At 39.9% G+C, this 15,600-nt stretch overlaps 1 protein-coding gene across 2 annotated transcripts in view; it reads right to left on the reverse strand.

Moving 5' to 3' along the window:
- Positions 1–15,600, reverse strand: part of LOC308085079 (rho guanine nucleotide exchange factor TIAM1-like) — a 58,505-nt gene that overhangs the window by 42,127 nt on the left and 778 nt on the right. The window contains exon 1 of one of the 2 annotated variants that reach the window (XM_080428140.1): positions 2,865–2,974. The exons of the other annotated variant lie outside the window; for it this stretch is intronic. The gene's annotated coding sequence lies outside the window, so the exon portion shown is untranslated. Of the gene's footprint in view, positions 1–2,864; positions 2,975–15,600 lie in introns of those variants that run through there. 2 annotated transcript variants of the gene reach the window in all.

Here is a 15,600-nt window from a genome sequence, read left to right on the forward strand (position 1 = left end):
CAATATCAATAACACTCCTCTCCTTTGGGGTATTTTTTTGTCACTTTACATTTTGCGCATATGTGAAATGTGTCCTATGCATTTAACCCACTTGTCCATTTCTGCTTGGTTATGTAACATTACTAACTGACAGACACACAACAGTGTAATAGCAGATCTACAAGCTCGCGCTACGAGCTTGTAGATCTGCAATTTCTTTTTTAAATCATGAATATTTTTGCAAATCTTTAATTTTTTTGAGGATTCTACAAATGTCTCTGAAAAACGTACGTGGTGCTCCAACTTTTCCATGTCAAGGACCCCCAAAATGATATGTATTTGGCCACGGACCCCCCCATCTCAAAATATGTTGTTCCAGGGACCCCCAGAAGCACAGATCCAAGTTAAAAATGTTCGCTTTAAAACATATATATGTATATTCAAAGATTTGCAAAAATCTTCACGATAAAAAGAAATAGCAGATCTACAAGCTCATAGCGCACTCGGTGCTGCGCTATCTAAAACCAACCTGTAGACTGAACTCATCCCTTAACTTCCCAGCTCCCCACACGTGTCTGTGTGTTCTGAGGCATAATCAAACTGGATCCTGTCACACATGACTACACAAACCCCAGTAGAGATGCTTGCTCTGAGCAGGCCTTCAGGACAAACTGTCAAACATATCTGGCAAACTAATTCTTAAAATATAATTGTTCTTTAAGGGCTAGGGCTATTCATTCGTTGTTGTTGTTATAAAGTTACTTAACCCCTTAAACCCTATTAGTTAGTTGACTGGGGGTCCCCAGGGGTCTATACTTGGCCCACTCATTTCCCCCCCCTTAACAAATAGCTGATCTACAAGCTCACAACGCCGCTGCATTTCGTGAGCTTGTAGCTCCCACTATTTATGCAGAACGTTTGCCTGTTCTCGGCCTAATGAGTGCCTAATAAATGCCCATAATAGGGACAACAGGGTTCAGGTGGTTAAGTCATGAGTCGGATAGGAATTTTGTGGTATCACCCCTCAACCCTGTGGTTGTGATGCCACAACAATCACTGCAAGCCCTGCAGCCAAAATGGTCTTTCTTCTACAGCGCCCCCCCCCCCCACTGCAGCCAAAGTCTGAAGAATTTGAATCTCAAAATGTTAACTGTTGACCCATGCAGGAAGAAGAGCCTACTTGCCTGAGGCCCAGGTGTACATCCAATCCAACTTAGTACGTTGCATTGTAAACCGTTTAGAGCAGGGGTGTCAAACTGGCAGCCCGCAGGACTTTTACAATCTGCCTTTAGATTTCAGAATCACTCTTTAACTTTAGAGTGATTCTGGGAGCTAAAGGCAGATTGCAAAAGTTATGTGTAAAGTTTTTTTCTTATCAGTGTGTGTATTTATTCATTTTTGGTACATAGAAGTAACTGACTGCTGATAAACAACTCAGCTCCACTATAGTAGAAAGGCAAAAACCTTGTACCCTAAACAAATAAATAAGTAATTAAATAACAGTGTCTTGATGTAGGGTAGCAATGCTGGAATAAACATGGTATGGTACATAATGTATATTGCAAATTAAATGTTCCACTTAGAAGTGAGCACAGCCTTGTAAGCAATACACAAGGGCAGAACTAAGCCAAGTGCTGTGGCGTAAGAGCTGTGGTAGCAAAATAGATGGCAAAGTTAAGACTGCGTAATGCCATAGCAATTATTCACGCATATTATGACTTTCATAACAAGCCAAACTATTTGAGAGACCACCTGATCTCAAATGAACTTTGTTAGCCATTAACAAAACAATAAACGCTTTGTTTACTCACTAGTGCCCTACGGTTAAATCAAGCTTATGATAGAACATCATACAGATCTGTGATCATGATTACTGACTTTTCGTTCACTAGAATCATTATGTTGTATCAAACTAAATCTACGCCCAGCACTCCCAACACATGATTTTCATATCACCCATTGAGGAAGAACTCACCACAGTTTCTTTTCAGCTTGATAGGAGCATTCATTGTGCCCATTTAAAAGCTGAAAACTGAAGCCTGACCTTCAGTCTCGGTAAGCCTAAGGACGGTCAATACATTTCCATAACTATGACACCAGATGACCATTTCTCGCCCCTCTCTCCCCTGCAGGAACCCATGCCGGCTTTAACACAAAGCCCAGATTTTTAAATGAACTCACACACACCAAAAAGTCCTTCAGCCCCCTAGGATTCGCTCTGGGAATTCTCCTTGACTTTGGCCATCTTCTCATTTGCAATTCATCATCTACCTCTCCCAGCATCACAAAACCACCACCACCACTCACTGCTGCTTTGTCATTATAATGATGCAGACACGAGCAGCATTGTTTGTGTCTGCCAGTGACTAGAAAGCAACACAATAGCTTATTGGCTGCAGTCATAGGGTAATGTGAAGTTGTACCATACACAGGGTGTTACAGGTAAAGGCATGAGGTAAATAAACATAAAAACTCCACCCCAAACAGGACGTGAAGACCCAAATGTGACTAGGTCACAAAAAAACATGAAATAACGGCAAAATCCAAAATTAAAGAGAAAACTCTTTGAATTCCGGATTATAATTTAAAAAAATATATATATATATCAACACCCAAGCAAATCCCATCACTCAAAAAAAGCTATATTTGCAACTCACTTACTGTATTCCTTAAATGTAAACATTGACTGAAACCTGTGCCTGATGAACTAATACATGAATTGCAATGCCCAGTTTGTCTGCTTAAAGAGAGAGCACGTGTGTAGTCTCACTTAAACCTCTTTTGGAGAGGAAAAGGTTTGAAAGTGAACAGCCAAGATTTGTCTCTTATATCTCTTGAACACAGCCAAATGCATAATGTCGCTAGCATAAACAAATGCTGCTTACCTTGCAAGTAACGAACAGCCGCCCACGCACCAATTCCAGATAGCCCAGAGAAAGTCCAAATCATCACCAAGGGTAAGGGGCAACGTCAAGCTCCATACGATGGATTATTGATACACCTCTTTCAAGTCTTAAAACAGACTGACTCCTGTATCTGAGGATGAGTTCAAGAACTGAGGGATAGAGGGGGAGTGCCGGACTGCTGGTTTGTAAACCCCCCCCCTCCCCCCCTTCTCACTCTCTCACAGTCTCTGCTCCCTCCCCTTCTTCTCACTCCCCTCTCCGTTCTCTAATTCCACCCCCCCCCCCCCACCCCCAGCTACAAACTGACTGCCAGCAGGAATGTCTCCTCCCTCCCCCTCTGCTTAATTGCATCTCCCAAGTAAGTAGCATCAAATTTACACTAAAATGTTAAAAGCTCTTCTGCTGGCACATGGAGAGACGCAGAGTTTACCATCACATCCAAAGCAAAGATGCCTTGAGGCGTACGCAAACACCACTTAATCTCTAGCTTAAAAAAGAAAAAGAGACACAATATGCAACCTAGTTTTCTGTGCGACTTTTATAAAAAAATAATACAAAAAAACTTGTTACATCAAAAGCAGTGAGAGCAGAAAGGTAATATTTGAATGCAATGCAGCCACATCATACCATGGTCTGCTACAGACCGGTGAATGAATGAAAGGCTGGAGGATTGTTGTCATAGCACCGGCGACGTCGTGTGGCTATCTGGCTATCACGTCACTGATGACAAGTCGTCTCGGGCTTCATTTTGACATGATGAAACAGGCAGAGGTTACAGAGAGGCAAGGGGGCTGTAGTAGGACTGAGGGTAACAACATTAGGGGTGCAACATTTAATCGAAGTAACTGATTTCATTGATTATAAAAACATAATCGATAATTCAATTCAAAATAACCCATTAATAATCTATCCCTTTTTGGGGCGTTTCAAAACTAAAAACAAAACAAAAATCCAAAACGGTGAAAGTAACGGTACAAAGTAAACTCAGAACTGAGCTTGTAGATCGGCTATTTTCAAAATGTTTGCACACAATCGTTGTGCGACGAAGTATAAATACCCCTTTAGTGGTTTATCGATTCGTTGATATACAAGTATAAAAAATAAACGAATAAAATTAATCAATAAACTAATCAATAGAATAATCGCTTAGGAAATAATCGATAGTTACAGCCAGTGGTGGAAAGTAACTAAGTACATTTACTCAAGTACTGTACTTAAGTACAATTTTGAGGTATTTGTACTTTACTTGAGTATTTCCAATTTCCAATACTTTTACTTCTACTCTACTTCTCAGAGGCAAATATTGTACTTTTACTCCACTACAATTATTTGAAAAGTTTAGTTACTAGTTACTTTTCAGATGTAAATTATGATGTTATAAAACATACATTAACCACTTTAGCCCTATTTTATACCTAGGCTATTTGAAAATAGCAGATCTACAAGCTCACAACGCGTCGCATCGCAACGCGTTGTGAGCTTGTAGATCGGCTATTTTCAAATATTTTAGTACTTTTACTTGGTACTTTAAGTACATTTTGATGCCAGTACTTTTGTACTTTTACTCAAGTAAATTTTGAATTTTGGACTTTTACTTGTAACGGAGTATTTGTATATTGCAGTATTGGTACTTTTGCTTAAGTAAAACATTTGAGTACTTTTTCCACCACTGGTTACAGCCCTAAACAACATAATAGCAGATCTACAGTCTCACATGTGTGTCACATCTGTGATGCGTTGTGAACTTACAGATCTGCTATTCTGCTGTTAGCCTCAGTTCTGCTGAATGCCATGCAGCCAATAGACAGTGTTACTCCAGAAGCAGCTTTGCATACATACCGATGCTACAACAAGCCCCAGGCTGCACTGCGTTAGACTCCCTGATAACCAAGCAGAGAAGAGAGAGAGAGAGAGAGAGAGAGAGCTGTAGCTCCGTCTGTCTGAGAGAGGTCCAGGAGATTGGAAGGAAGAATTGCCGTGTCTAGACTTTGTGATTACTACGACCAAAATAAAAAAAAGAACTGCTGTGGTCAGGCTGGCTTCCTGTCAATGTGACTGCATCTGAAGCCTGAAGGTTGTGACCCGACATTAAACTGAATCATTGGATTTTCATAGTAAAGAAAGGAATGTCTGGTCCACAGAGGCAGCCAGACATAATAATAATCTGTGTCCTTATCAACGACTGGACCGGCTTTCAAACAGGTAATCTAATTGCATAACAAATTTGACTCAGAGTTTTGCTGGGATGTGAGCCAAAGTCCCTGGAAAGTTCACACAAACACACTCTGTTCTGGGAGTTATCCCATCGCAGAGTGCCAATCTCGGCTTGCAGATAAATGTGACTATTTGCTGCAATAAGATTCACTGGAAACACTAAGCCACAGAAGCAGATAAAAAAAACGGATTCAGGTCATGCCGTTGAAAGACCATTATTTACTTTGTTTATCTATGATTGGAACATGATAAATGAAGACATGTACTACTTGCATACATACTGTATTACAGTATGTACTGAAAAAAAGACTGGATCAACACACACTTCATACAGTATGCAACCAAAACGTTTGGTATCTGCATTCCACATGGGTTTACGGGGTCTGACGATAAACAAATAGAAAGGCATTAAGTTGATACCTCTTTTATCTTTTTCTCTCGAGTATACAGTAGGCTCCAGACAGATCTGATTGCGCCACAATAAAACTGCCTATCAATGAAATGCACACGTTAATGCTGAGTCGAAATCTCCGTCAACCACAAGCATTTCAGGAACGCTGCCTGCTGGCATGGACCCACGCGATAGAAATGACTCTGCTTTCTCATCACCAGCACAAGACGATTAATTCAAATCCCACCCTCAGTCATTTTAGGGGTTGGTTGAATTGGACATTCAATACACATTGACAGTCCATTCGATGCAGCTAGAGTATGGTTACATGTCCATGGCAACACCTCAGACATGCTGATGCTGTCCAGGTGTCACAGTTTACTATAATCACCTTCAGTGAAATAGCTGCAGAGGCAAGAAAAGGAAATTGGTTGGCCCGGATAGGCAAGCAGTTCGCTAATTGAGTCTCCTTACAAAAAAACACAGGATCCTGGTTAAAGCTTGATATCATCATTGTAGTTATAATAGGTTTCGGTCAAATAAACCGAAATAAAATGGGCATTAATTTATTTATTTTAAAACACAAAAAATGTATATATATTATAAATATATCATATCTTTTTATGCTTTATCATAAATTAATGCCCTATTTTATCCTTTCTCTTATGACAGTGTTGTGCAAGAGTAGTGAAAACCACCTGATCAGTGGGTTCTTTTAGGTTCTCTTTTTCTATTTCCTGAAAAGTAACGATTTTGGACATACATAGAAGGTTTCCGCACTGCAGCGACAATATCAAACTGTTATTCCTATTAAAAACATATCACATTTTTAATAGGAACTAGAAGAAGTGCTCCTCGGAGCACAGGTCTCCGTCAGGTCAGGTAGGTTAATGTGGGCCAGCAATGTTCGGTATTCGGCAATCAGGATGGAATATGAAAAATCGGACGGATCCGTCACTTGACTAGAGATAATGTGTAACGATTTGCGTGATGAGTAATACACAATTTGTAGGAGTAATATTAAGAAAATCTTTTTTGCAAAAATCGGCCTCCTGGTGGCGCTGTAATAGGGCAATGTTAAAAGGGTGGCATTTGTCCCTCAACGTAGTGCGACTGTGCTGCAAAGTTTCACCGCAATCAGACGCTGCGTTGAGTGCGTTCATGATTTGCAGCATTTTGTTCAAACCAGGCCACTCCTGCAAACTTTAAATGTCAATCTTACCCAATCAGGATGGAATATGAAAAATCTTCCGCCTTGATCCGTCTTGATCACATGACTATAGAGATCATGTGTAACGATTTGTGTGACATTTGGATACAATCTGAAGGAGTAATATGAAAAAATTGGTTTAGTCGGCCTCCTGGTGGCGCTATAAAAGGCAGATGTGAAAAATGTGGGGCAAAGTTTTTCCTTGGTCTCTAGGGAGTGCGCATGCAAAATTGTACGCAGATCGGTGGAGTTATTGGTAAAAACGTGAGTCGGCCACCATGAGGCTGATTTGAACATTTTCAAGTGCCATTTATTTCTCGGCTTAGTGGTAATGTGCGTGCACATTTTCACGGAAGTGGCACGCTGTGTTCATGATTTCAGGATGGAATATGAAATATGAATTTGCGTGATGTTTGGACAAAATCTGTCAAAAAATGTGTTATAACAGGCCCATGTGGGGCAGAGGTTCTGCTCTGGCATCCAGGGAGTGTGTGTGCAGTTTCGCTGCCATCATGCCAACAGTGCCGGTGATTAGCTGTTCACAGACGGACATACACGCACACACACACGGTCGGACGGACGGACGGACAGACAGACAGGGTGCAAAACATAATCTCGGACATGCCTTCAACCTGGCGGAGACAATAACACTTTGATATGTAAAGTACCCTCAGCGTACATCACTCTGCAATGCTTACAAAACAGTTATTAACTATAAATATGGTGTCTACTGTGTATTTAAAGAGGTGGCTTTCATGGTCTACAATACATGCAAATAAATGACATTGATGATATTTTCAGCAGAGGATGTACGATCAACTGAATCAAGGCATAACAGTAAATGTGGTAGGCACGTTATCTGCCATCAAAATAGTACTGCTTTGCATGAGCAAGCTGTGTTGAACCAATTCATGTAAATGTATTAATGTAACGACTGACATTCAGCGATGTGCACCACATTATGATATGGCTCTACACAGCAATAGCAATTTAACCTGTGAACCTGTGTGTGCAATCCTTTAATTTACATAATTAAATTCACAATTAGCATATAACATGTTTTATGTACAGCCACTTTTAATTCGGGATCCTGCAGATAACATCTACCGATCTGTTTCAAAATGGCTACACAACATTGAAATGTATTCTATTATTTAAAAGGGTCATACATACTATATAGTAAAGTGAGTCTTTTCTTTAGGCTGTTGCAGCCTTGAAAGGTACATCCTCAGCCATACAGGCTCAAGTGTTTATTTTCCCCATGACAAGGCAGATGATACACCTTGCTGAAAAGAAACATTCTCTACGATGGAAAACTATAAATGAAAATGGCAACTCTTACACAACACATGAAAGCAGTCACCCCAACCCTGTGCTGGTAGAGATCATTAGTGGGAAAACCCCAGTGGTTTCCAGCGGTGGGCTTCCTCTCCACAGTCAACATCAAAGGCGCTGGTATGGAAAGTAAAATAGTGTAGAATTGGCAGGAAATCTGAAACTGATTGGCTTAGACTATACAGTAGAGGTAACCTTCCGATATTAGTTATTCATAGGTTCTCGTAGTTTATGAGAGCTCGGATAAACCAGGATATTGTTCATACTGTGGCTGGTTACTGAGGAGAGTTTATTTGAAATATGTCACACAACTGCCGACGATATTTACAAATCCAGGTTAGGTCCAGTCTTAACATCTTACAGCAGTGTAAATCAAACACCACATCAGACCAAATCTATGGGTTGGGGAAGTTTTCTCATGATTAATGGCACAGGAAAGTTAGCCTACTCCACTCCAGCCACCCCGAAGTGACTCATACCCTCAGCCGTTTAGAGCACTTACTATCTATTATTCATCTAAACCACGCGGCTTTATCAGCCACATGAATCCGATGATTACCCTACGCATTTCTGACAGCTGGCCATGACTTCCCCACCAATAGCTCCGAAATAGGAGGCACTGAGCTTGTATACAGCTGTCATGCTCATCTGTCGTGTCTCCAAACCCCATGACTATTATGCAGAGCAAGTGTCAGCACTGACATCCCATGCACAGTTCTCTAAAGTGCACCCATCATGTCTATCAGTAGAATAGTTAGCTCACTGTAATTGGAAGAGAATCTTTGAAGAAATCACACTTTGCCCAGAATACCACAACCTCAAAGGAGCCTTTGAAGCACAAGTCAATACTCTACTGCTCAGGCCAGTTGACTCAATTTGTGGAGAGCTTTCGGTTTTCTTGTTTCCACAGCTAGGTCCAAGCCACTCATATTTAGGGCCTTCTCATTTCTTAGTCCCACTAGGTTTAGTAATCATACCATACCATCCAAAAAGAAAGCTTAGATCTTCTGTCCGTAAATTCAGATTTAATTCATATGACATGCAGTACATCTCCCATGATTTCAGCCTCAATCTGCTGAAGAGTGTGCCAGTATTTGAAAGGAGCTTTTGCCACATCCTTATCCAGGGATTCCCATTGGCAGTCTGCCAAAACAGCAGCTCACGCAGCCATGCATCAAACCAGGCATGCAAGTTTGAAAATGCGTTCCTAAAAAGTATTCTATGCACCTTTCTTTTGAGTGCCATACGTTGCCTTTTCACCATTTCAACAGCTCTCCTCATCTTCGCTGTGCAGAAAATGTTATTGCCATATGCTATTGTCCTACCTGTAATAGTAATTGTTGTTGGCACAATATATCGGCCTACATGTTAAAAAAGTGAATATGTTTAGGGGGCCTTCTCTATTCTTTCCTGAAATAAGACAAAATAGGAAAAAAAGTCATATCGAATGCAATTGTTGTAATATATTAGGACAGCGGTTCTCAAACCGCAAGTCGCGGCAGTGTTTTGGGGCTGCACTACAATATTATGTATTCATTTCATTGATAAGATAGGCTTACAAATCAGCAGGAATCACTTGATTCTTTAATTTCATTTTCTAATACACATTCATATATAAGGCCAACAATGTATGCTTTTCTTTTAAGATATTCTGTATTTCCACTTTGAAATTGCACTATAAATAAAGTGTGGGGTCGCCAAAAAAAATCCACCATAAAATGGGTTTGTGGCATAAAAACTGTTTGAGAACCCCCGTATTAGGAGATAAATACAGGGGTCACTTGCCAGTACAATTACATTTTCAATTTACTCTTCTCTAGTTATAAGCTGGCTAATTGACACACTTATGTGTGGATGATTGAGGGTGATAGCCTTTTCTGTTTGGCCCAAGGACAGTGGAGGACACATAGTTGATACATCAGCACATCAATAGTATGCTGTAATGAAAATAGATGTCCTGCCAGAAAGGAACAGGTGAAGTCCTCCTAGCACTTGTCAAAAACTCAATAGAACATGGATGTAAAAAGAAATGCCACGGTCAACATGGGTTGACCTTCACCTATCAACTTGCAGTGAGAAGAGAACACAAGTTCACAACCTGAAACTACTCCCTTATTGTTGACTAGAGGCATCGCTCATTCGCTCAACTCAATCTCACTAATGGCCAAGGGTATTTAAAAAAAAAAATATGAACTGACCATGTTTATAAAGTGGACTGTAGCATGCACATCAACATCACATTTAGTCAAGAAAAACATGAATGTTTAATTGATTTCTTCCATATCCCCATATAAGCGACTATAGGATGGCTCACAGGCTAGAAATGACATACAAATGGCTGCATGGTACACATTTGTTTTCTGGTCTGTTTTCTCCTAACTGTGCTGTGAAAATTCTCAAAAAAAAAGTCAAATCCTCCTTGCTATGTTTGACACAAGTAATAGACGCGAAGCCTTCATTCAATTTAGTCAGTAATCTCATGTTCTGTGAATAGGGAAAGCTGATAATTCTCACAAGACACATTTGACAATAAGCCTATGCAGTCTGCATTCAATGGGATATCTGGAAAAACAAGTCCACTTATTCACACCAGCAACAAAAACCTACACAAAATAGCTGACACCAGTCTTGACAACTGGCCAACAAGATAAACCAAAATATGAATGCATTGTACAGTAGATAATGCCACTCCGATATTCAGTATTATTGCCATAATATCTCAAATAATCGAGGTAGCTGACATGAAAAACATGCAGCCAATAATATCTTTTAAAACTGCATTGTGCGATACACTGCCCATACCCGGAAATAAGAGGAATTACGATAACAATGAGTTTCAAAACAAGCCAGCTCTCCAGCTCCCCTGAGGCACCTTCCTGAGATCCAGCTCCCTTGACTATCAAAGACTGTACACGCACCCAACAGACTATGGCAGCCAAAGTGAGACAAATCAGACAACATGACAGAAGTACTACAGAGGCAATCTGTTTCAGTATAGCCTAATCATCAAGTGAAGTGAAGAGGTAGGTAGTTTACACGTATCTAGCAATTAAACTGGCAATTTGTTTTTGCACGGACACAGATTGTTGTAACAGCCATTCGGTTGAAGTTGAGTTATAAGTAATTTTACACTGAAAAATCTCTCCCCCATGCAGTGGTAGGAAGCATGGGTATGGGAGGGATAGAGCAGATTCACGCAAAGCCTAGTTGAGTATGAGGGACCCCCACGGCTCTTAGGGCTGTGCAATATGACTTCAAATCGATATCACGCTTATTTAAAACTTTGGCCTTGAAAAAAATAGAAAATAGCAGATCTACAAGCTCATCATGCGTCACAACGGTTTATAAGCCTGTAGATCACAATTTCTGTATGTTACATTGTACAACTTAGTATAATCCAGTGGTAATCGATTTAATAATATTTATATATATATAAAATCGTATTTTTCGTGTCGATTCCCTGATATATAAGAAAATATATATAAAACCCTTGCTTCTCTATTATTCAATTATAAGCCGGTTATTGGTTCAGTCTACAAGCTCAAATGTCGCAACGAGCGTGTAGATCTTCTAGTTTTGCCGAATGTTTGCCACAGAATAGGGATGCTAGAGTTCAAATGGTTAAAGAGCAAGGGAGGTGCCAAGGTGTTCCAATAAATTTGGCAGAACTGTGTGGGAGGGAAGCCCAAAATCTCATAAGGAGGAGCTTATAGAGTCGGGCCAGATTTTGACAACATCTGGTGCTTAGTAACAGATCTATAATTGAAGTTCAGGAACAGTCACTGTTCAAGAAAAAACATCATGGTTCACAGAGTTCTTAGGAAATAACAAATATAACTTTGGTAGCATTGTGTGTGTGTGTGTGTGTGTGTGTGTGTGTGTGTGTGTGTGTGTGTGTGTGTGTGTGTGTGTGTGTGTGTGTGTGTGTGTGTGTGTGTGTGTGTGTGTGTGGGTGCATGTGTTATATAATCTAAAATGTACTGTATGTAGATGCAGTCATATCATTAGTCAAATCTGACAGATCTAGAATTTCTGTGAAATCCAAAAAGATGGGGTGAACTTAGAATAGTTCATATAGAACTAGTTATTTGCAACACCAACAATACCTCCCTTTACTCTGAAGAAAGAGACAATTTCATCATGGCAAGATTTCTAGTTTTGTGGCTGTTAGTTTTGACATTTAATTTGGTCAAAGCTTAACAGAGCTCTCATTTTACACACACATACTGGGGGAAATTGATGTTCATAAAATATTATACCGTATATATCATTAATTACACTCCTTCAAATAATATTTATAATTTGTTATATATTTTTAATATTATAGCCAGTAGAAAAACTAAATAGGCTAAATTAAAGCAGGCTTGTGTGTAGATCATGTTGTGGAGTTGGTGGAACTAAATGGGATATGTTCCTGGTAATAAATGTTACCCTGATAAGCATTAATTTCCATAAAACTAGGTCTACATTTGGTAACTTACCTTCGTGTCTCTGGCTCTTGTGTGTTTCAAGGTCCTTGTTTGAAAAAGTGGCCATTCTTTAGGCCTATTCCTTGTCTTTTGCGTTAACTAGGATGGCGACATAACCACAGAACACTGAAAACAGTTGGCTGCCCAGTGCCTATGTTATTTACTGTTGGCAGTTGGCACTAAGCTAAACATTAGGCTGCCTACAGTATTTACTTGGTACCATTTTGCCAATGAATGAACATTTGTGTGAATGTGGGATGGAAATGAATAATTCACAGTGAACACTTTTAAGGGTCTAAATTATGCGCATTTCAAGCAATCATCTGTGGTTGGTAGTACATATCTTTACACAAAAAAGAACAAAGTCATGAATTGTACAAAAAAGCCAACACATTACCATATGAATGTGCGGACATTCTTTTATGTCTGATTAAAACAGTTCCCACCTCAAGATGGTATAGATTAGAAATCTGTGAGATGGAAAATGTCATCTGAAAGAGCTACACCAATCAGAAGAAAGCTGAACTATCTCCACTTTGATCCACAGAGAGAATGAGAGCTCCTCTGTATGAACATGTCACACAGGTGGGCTCAGTTTACAACCCTGAGGACATCATAACACTGAAGCCATTCTGTGCTGGATTCACTGCATGGTTCTTACTTTACCTAAACATTTACTTTGATCCAGGCAAACTTATATTGGTAACCACAACTGATATTGGTAGTCAAAAAACGAGGCTAGTCCCTAGAGAGAGCTTAAACTTAAATTAACTTGTGCTACGACTGTAGCATACTATGTAGACCCTCCAGAAAAACGCGGGCAATAATCCTTGATTATGCGGGCTAAAACTCTTGATTATGCGGGCTAAAAAAATGCGAAATATGTTAAAAGTTGCGAAATATGCGATGCGAATCGCATATTATGTGATGCGATGTGCGTATTATGCGATGCGCATATTATGCGATGCAGCCTTTTTGAAAAAACGTTGCCCCCGCATAATTATGCGCCATTTTGCTGATTATGCTGTAAATTCTGCGATCGCATAAACGCATTTTTCTGGAGGGTTTAACTATGGCAATACTATACAACTATTATGGCAACATAAAAGACATGCTACATCTGAAGCTTGTTTCTCAATTGATGCAAATTACACTGATTTTAAGATGGATTGCAGATTGCAGCCAGTTGAGGCTGATGGTCTGTGTTAATGATCCTAATAGGAAAAGGCTCAAGACTCCTGATTTTGTAGACCGGGACATCGACTTTCGTCTGACTCAAAGACAGAGTTGTTTAGTTTGCAACTTTGCATTGATCAAAGACTGAAATCTATGACTAGGCTGCTTGTTGGTAAGGACCTGGACATTTTACAAATTTGAAATGAGCTTTAGTTCCAGATATCAGTGGTCAGACAGTGAGCCATGGTCAGTAATACTGACCCTCCACACTGAAGCAAAACCTGTGTTTGCTGTTGGTGTGAATGGCCCAGAATGGGTTCAACATGGGTACGCAACGCAGCTTGGCCTTGGTGTGAAAGGTGGACGAGTCACGACTGGATATACCAGGTTGCAATCAAGGAACCTCACTGGTCAAGATCAAAGTTGATCAAAGTATCAGCCAAACCTGTTCATCATCAACATTTCGCTGCTGCATTTAGCTGTATGAGAGAGTGATAAATAAACCCATCTTGATTCTCAGATATTTCAAGCTGCATGTTAATTAGTTTACACACATGATGAATGTTGTAAAACATAGGCTATGACAACCATGAGCAGGGATGTACATTGTGCCATTTGGGTTCTCTGAGAGTTATGCAACTGCACAGATAACGCTATTTGCTCTAATTGGATATTACGCTCACCCATAGTCAATTGAATTATTTCACAACAGATTGGCAAAGTCATTAAGACAATCAAAATGCATTGAATTACAGCCAATACATAAAATATACTAAATATTAAAACTGCAGTCCATGTATCCAATAGGCATCAATCTTCAGTATGTGTGTGTAATAAGCAAATATATCTACTCGTACCACAGCCTGTATTGTTCTAAACAAGCTCACAGGGAAGTTATCTGTGTCCGTCTTCCATTGGTTGTTTGCACACATTGAATCTGACTGAGACTGCTAGCATGATGTTGTTCAGGCCTGCTGTTTATGTTTGTTTGTTGTTGTTTGTTTTCTAGATCAGTGGTTCTCAACCTGTGGGTCAGAACCCCCAGGGGGGGTCCCCAGATGACAGTGAAGTGACAATTTAAGGACTTTTAAGACCTTTTAATACCAAAAAAAAAAGAGAGAGAAGAAAGAAAATAAAAAAGACTGCATTAAAAGTAATCAACAAACTAGACTATACCATTTTAAAACTGGTCAAAGGCAAAAAAAATGAAAATATGCCTTGCGTTGCGAGGCGTTTTCACAACATTTATCTATTGAACTGAGCCAAAACTAATCAGAGTGTGTGAATTGAATTGAATTGAATTGTGTGTGTGGGGGGGGGGTCCCCAATTCAAATATGATTATTTTGGGAGAACCACTGTTCTAGACCAAACCCCACTACTCTATGAACAACCAATTACTTTAAAAAAAAAAACCTCTCTAGCCACCAGTTAGTCATGTATCTTGCCTACCTGTTAGCTAGGATGTAGTACTAGTAGCTATCTGATTTTGAACTGACACACAGCAACAATACTGGCAAGCATAGCCTACTTTATGTCTGAGTTCCAGCAATAGGCTTATTGTAACCAACTTGGTCCAAGTAAAGCAAGGTCATTTGAGTGTTATTCAATTGCACAGACGAGCTACGCCTTTCACTACATGGCCTGTTTACTAAAATGTGGGGGTAAAAGATGCTGCAATGTTTTTTTGGCGAATGCAGCTTGTCACACGGCGTATTGCGTAAGACTGGGTAATTATTTCACATTCCAGTTCACTGTCACTGTCATACACACAGGAAACAAGCCATGCCGTTGACTTGACTGTCACTGGACGCTACACACTGTAAATGACTGTGAGTGTGAGCAGCGGTTATAACACCTCTGGATAAGGTAACGCGGACAGACAGGCAGTGTTGCCATGTCCGCTTAATATAAGCGACGTT

This window comes from Gymnoscopelus braueri, assembly GCF_963280865.1.
Source record: "Gymnoscopelus braueri genome assembly, chromosome: 5".
Classification (NCBI taxonomy): domain Eukaryota; kingdom Metazoa; phylum Chordata; class Actinopteri; order Myctophiformes; family Myctophidae; genus Gymnoscopelus; species Gymnoscopelus braueri.